The following is a 5,967-nucleotide window of genomic DNA, read 5'->3' on the forward strand; positions in this document are numbered from 1 at the left end:
CAACTCTTCTGAATTATTGAATTAATGATTTTATTTTTCTTTCTCTAAACAACTCAGCGGAACACCACCTAAATCAAATAAAAATCATTTCTGATACCTTTTTGAAACAATTGAACACCACAAAATTAAAGAGCATGAGACATATAATTAATTGAAGTAGCCCAAGAAACTCCTAACCACCTAGAAATCATGGACCAAATGCCACTAAATCATTCGGACACAAAAAACCAAGTGGTTAACACTTAATAGTTTCTTATTTCTTATATCTTTCGGAACATAATAAAGAATTTGTGTTTAGAGTACCTTGTCACACTAAATCGTCTTTGTTGGCAACCTATTATTAAAACTTCTCATCCTTAGATTATTGATGTTCCACCTAAAATGAATGAGTGATAAGGTGATAAATGCCTTTGATCGAATATCCCTCACTAAGTTCTAGATTTCAACACCATTTATCGATCATATTGATCTATAAAACAAGGTTATCTAGAAAATAATAATTATAATGCATACTCCTCTTCTTGTGAAAATAATCTCTTACGCCACTTTCATCCTCCCCCACCAAAAACTTAACCTAAGACGAGTATCTCAGTCACTGAAATACTTTTACCTTGAGATAAATCAAACAACCTACTAAATCTTGTTTTTAAAAGAACATCACTCAATCATTTATCATCAAAGCACAACTCTACTTTTTCACCATTTTCATTCCTTGCATTCAACACATCCTTCCATCACACACGTCTTAATTCTCGCACATTTCACCCAACCATCATCCACCTCATACTTAATCACTAAAACTCTATATCAAAGACACTTATGCTTAGTAATAATCTTCCACCACAATTTTCTTAGAAAATAAACATTAAACTTCACCTTTTTAAACCCAACATTCAAAGTTTCAGCTAGGCACATCTTATCTTATTTAATCCATTGTATCTTTTTCTCTCCCTTACTTTCACCCCATAAAAATTTAAATAAGGATTTAATAGAAAAAATAGTATATGCAAGAGTCTTGAAGAAGGGGGAAAGTAAATTGTCATTGACAACAAGACAAATTTAAGGAAATTCAGATGGCCATCCATTGAGAGATTTATATTTTTCCACCCCCGATAATTTCTTCAATATTTTATCAATTAGAGGAGACAAAAAAGATAACCAGGGAGGATTTTCATTGGAAACCCTAAATAAAGAAAAGGAATATGGCTAATTTTGAAATTAAGCAAAAAAAATGTATCCACTAACAAAGAATAAACCATATTAACCCTGATTATCATATTTTTACACAATTATACCCTTCAACCAGACATAATCTCAAATAAAATCAATTTATTCTTTAAATCACTGATGTTTTTCAAACTATTTACTCCAATAAACAAAGCATCATCAGTAAACTCTAATTTAGAAATGCAAATCTACTTATTTTGAGAATCTCTAATCATATAATCTGTAAACAAGCATTCATTTGATGATGTCTTTAACATGACGTACAATCCCTCAACAACTATAAAAAAAATTGATAAAGGATCACCTTAACCATGAACTTTTCTGATTAGAAATTCCTCCATCGAGAAACCACTAACCAAAATTGATGAAGATGTTGAACTAATGCACTCCCCAATCCACTTCCTCCACTTAACAAAAAAATACATGTTCCTCGTCACTGCACCCAAATAATTTCATTCAACTTAATCATACGACTTCTCAAAATCCACTTTAAATATAATAAGTTACTTCTTATGTTTCTTAGCATCATCCACTACCTCATTAGTTACAAGAATACCATTCAAAATTTGCCTATACCCTTCACAAAAGCTTATTGAGTTTATGAAATAACCTTACTAATAACCAATTTCATCCTATTTGCAAAAACCATAGTTAAAACCTTATACATTCATTCCACTAGAAAAATATAAAGGTGATCCAAGAGTCTAACAAGATTTTACACCTTATAGATTAAAGTGTAAATGTACAATTAGAACCATTAACCAACTTCTAATGCGAATAGAATTCTAGCAAAAATCTGATAAAATCACTTTTTGCCTTAACCCGGATTTATTTATAAAAAAAAAAACAAAATTAACCTCGTCTAATTTAGGACTTTTGAAATAATTACAGTTCCACGTTGCCTACCTCGCCTCTTCTTTCTCAAAAGTTCTCTCCATATTATAATCCTCCACTTTATGGTTCTATGTGTTGTGCAGGTTAAAACATTATGAGGTTTTGATGATGACAATTAAACAAAGGCAAAGTTAATCATAAGCATCATCATACAATAAGCTATCAAAAAGCAAAGTTGATCAAGTTATAATATTGAGAGAAAAATAAGACAAATCAATTTCAAATATCAACTTCAAAACAAACTAAAGATGTGAAAGTTCATCTGATATTGCACTTCAGATTTATAGTCTTTTTTTTATAAGTTATATGTAAAATAAGTATAAATAAGTCTTGAAATACTAATAAAATGCAAACACGCAATAAAACTTATTTTCTTTCTTCATTTATTTCTCATTTCTTCTGAAAACTAATACTGATGAGTGGTGAATCGATTAAGAAGCATTTTTGACCAATTATGAAAGCTAAGCTTGTTGTATAATAAAGATAAAATTACACAAGAGGTATTTTAAGTTTTTGTTTGTAACATGTTGGTCTTTTAAGTTTTTTTTGTAACAACTTGGTCTTTTAAGTTACCAGATATGTGCATCGTTACCTTTTTTAACATAGTGAATGTGTTAATTATGGATAAAATTATTTTAAGTGGTATGAAAATGATGAAGTGCGGCCATAAATACAACCCTCACACATTTCTAAATGTTTAAAACGTGAGAAAAAGGATGTAGAAATCACTCTAAATGACCAATTTGTTAAAAAAAAACTTAAAGGACTAACATGTTGCAAAAAAATAAAATAAAGGACCTCTAATGTAATTTTATCTATAATTAATTAGAAATTTCTTCTAATTGATTAAGAAGCGAGTTTTTCTAATAATCGATTAGGATGTTAATTAAATGATTAAGGAACAAACTTATTTTAGGGTTTCCTTTTCTAACTTAATATAATTTGTTAGCCTGTCGTTTCTAATCAATTAAATTATTGTTAGTGTTGTGGAAAACAAAGCTAGAAAATTCTATAATAAAAAAAAATAGTTATTTTGTTCCCACACTTCTGCTCTTGATATTTATGACTTTTTTGTGTTTCTCATTGTGAATCTGCTAAATAAATGTGGGACATCATTCATGTTATCCATAAAGTTACAATCAAGATAAAAAAAAATGTATAAAATGAACGCATTACCCATGAGTACGAATTATTTAAAATGATACATGAGGAAAATATTCAAGATATGAAAAAAAAATGTTTAACTCATATAATGAATCATATGAGAACTATGGACAAAACTTTTCTAAATGAGAATTTCATTAACAAAGTTCTTATATGCTTAAACTGTATGTGGAAATCTAAAGTGATTGTGATTTTTTAATCTAAAGACTTGTTTTTTTATGGATTTGACTACTTTATTTGGAAAATTATAAGAACACAAAATGGAACTAAAAATGCTAGTTGAGGATGAAGAAAGTGACAAAAAAAAGAAAAGTCCCGCTCTCAAGGTCGAAGAGGAAAAAGACTCGGTAGTTGATGAAGAGATGACTTTGTTGGTACAAAAATTTAAGGACTTCGTAAAGCATGACAAGTAACAAGACTTTCAACACAATAAGGAAAGAATATATTCATTAATTTCAACTTGCTATCAATGTGCAAAGAAAGATCATATAATCCGAATTGCCCTAAAACTAGAAAAATGCTGAAAAATCAAAAGGCCTAAAAAAATAAAGAAAGCTTACATAGTTTGGGGTGACAATGATATGAACTCTTCAAATGAATCAGAAAAAGAGGAAGAAGCAAATATATGTCTTATGGCGAAACATGAAGACAAGGAGGGAAATAGCCAAACTTCCTACTTTACTTATCATGAATTATTTCACATTTGTAAAAAGATAGATAGTGGGACAGGTAAACTAAAAACCTTATTTTTGTCTATGAGTCTACTATTTCTTCTCTTGAAAAAAAATTATTATAAAAAATAGACAGTTTTAGAGAAAAACAAAGTGTTTTAACTTAAAACTCTTCTTCCCCTTTTTCTTCTTCTTCTTATGAGAATCTTGTTGAAGCTATCAAGTGTGAAAAATAAAATTTGTTAGAAAATAAAATTGGCGACCTGCATAATACACTTGATAAGTTCACCAAAAGAATACATAAGTTGAATCTCATTCTATGTAATCAAAGAGTAACTTATAATATAGTTGATCTAGATTATGAATCTAAAAATAACATTTAGAGTTTTAGTAATATTTGGCATGCTAATATAACCTCTAGATGTAGTATACTTATATGTAACTACTGCAATAAAAATGTCAATGTTGCTTCATTCTATTTTATTATAAAAAATTGTGAAGCTCTTATTGATAAACATCGGTCTCTTGCTAAGCTTGACGAAAATGAGTCTTTTGCAATAAACTTGACGAAAATGGAAAAAGTTTAAGAAATAAAGTAAGGCTTGATGCGAAAGGGCACAATCAACAGGAAGACATAGATTTTGATGAGACATATACCCGCGTAACTAGATTGGAAGCCATAAGGATGCTTTTAACTTATTCAAGGATATTAAATTTCAAACTCTTCCAAATGACTGTAAAGAGTGCATTCGTGAATGGTTACATCTAAGAAAAAATGTATGTTGATCAACCTCTCATTTTTCTATACTTATCTTCTCATAATCATGTCTTCAAGCTGAAAAGTAATCTCTACTCTTTGAAATAAGTCCCTAGAGTTGTGTGATGGCACTTTGTCATTGCATATTTTTGATCGAACAAACTGATCAAAACAAGTTAAAGATGAGAAAAAATAAATAACAAAGACCAAAGAAAGAGGAAAAATGACTAAGTGTGGAGAAATAAGGATTTTGTGAAAATCAGGTGAAAAGGAGCAAAAGCGCGCGCGATGCTAGTTATCACGCGCGATGACCCTTTTTTCTGGGGTTTTTCTGACGCATTCTGAAGGTTTTACAAGGGGAAAGTTGGTATGTTTTTCAAAGGTTTTGAATTTTACATGTTTTGGCAAGGGTTTGCAGTACAATAAGTGATTTTGGAGAGCATTTGAAGTCATTGAAGGTCAATTCTTCAAAGGATTTCTTATGAAACCTTCTTATTTGTGTATGATGTTGTAATTTGCACTATGAGTAGCTAATTCTCTTTAGGTTAGGTTGTGTTTGATGAACCTATTTTGATATTGTTGAGACATATGTTTAATTTGATGTTGCATGAATAATTTGATCTATAAATCTATTCAATTGCACGTTGTAATTAATGTTTTTTATGTGAGATACTCTTTTAACCTGATTTTAGGCACATAGAAAATATTGATCATTAGTATATGTGTTGAATCTAAGGGCAAGTGTTGTACTTATACTGGTGAACTAGGGATAAAAAAACTCTGAATTAGACATTTTGTATCTTTCATATTCTCGGCACGAAGATGCAATTTAGATTTTTGAGTGTTCTCTACTCCTTTATGTGACAACTTCTATATGTCTCATGCTTTTTTTTAGCAGTCTTGGCATTTGCTATTTTTTTTCAAATATTGAATAATCAATTTTTTGTTGAATTTGTGAAAATGTCAACTGATCCGTTCTACAAGCAACTTCATACTTCATCAACTCCTTGCTGTAAACCAATATCCACAAAGCTCCAAACATTATGAGTTTTTAGATGTGTTGTCATCAAAATTTCTCAATAGCTAAAATCTAATTTTGCATTTAATTTGAGATCATATAAGACAAAATTGTCATCTCTCTCTCACAAAAATATTGATAATAATTTTTAACACAATCAAAATATCTTTTACTCCGTTGGCATGACCTCAAGTGGACATATAACTTAAATGGAATTCATAAGAGAGAGGAATTTC

Source organism: Lathyrus oleraceus, chromosome 1 (assembly GCF_024323335.1).
Source record: "Lathyrus oleraceus cultivar Zhongwan6 chromosome 1, CAAS_Psat_ZW6_1.0, whole genome shotgun sequence".
Taxonomy (NCBI): Eukaryota; Viridiplantae; Streptophyta; class Magnoliopsida; order Fabales; family Fabaceae; genus Lathyrus; species Lathyrus oleraceus.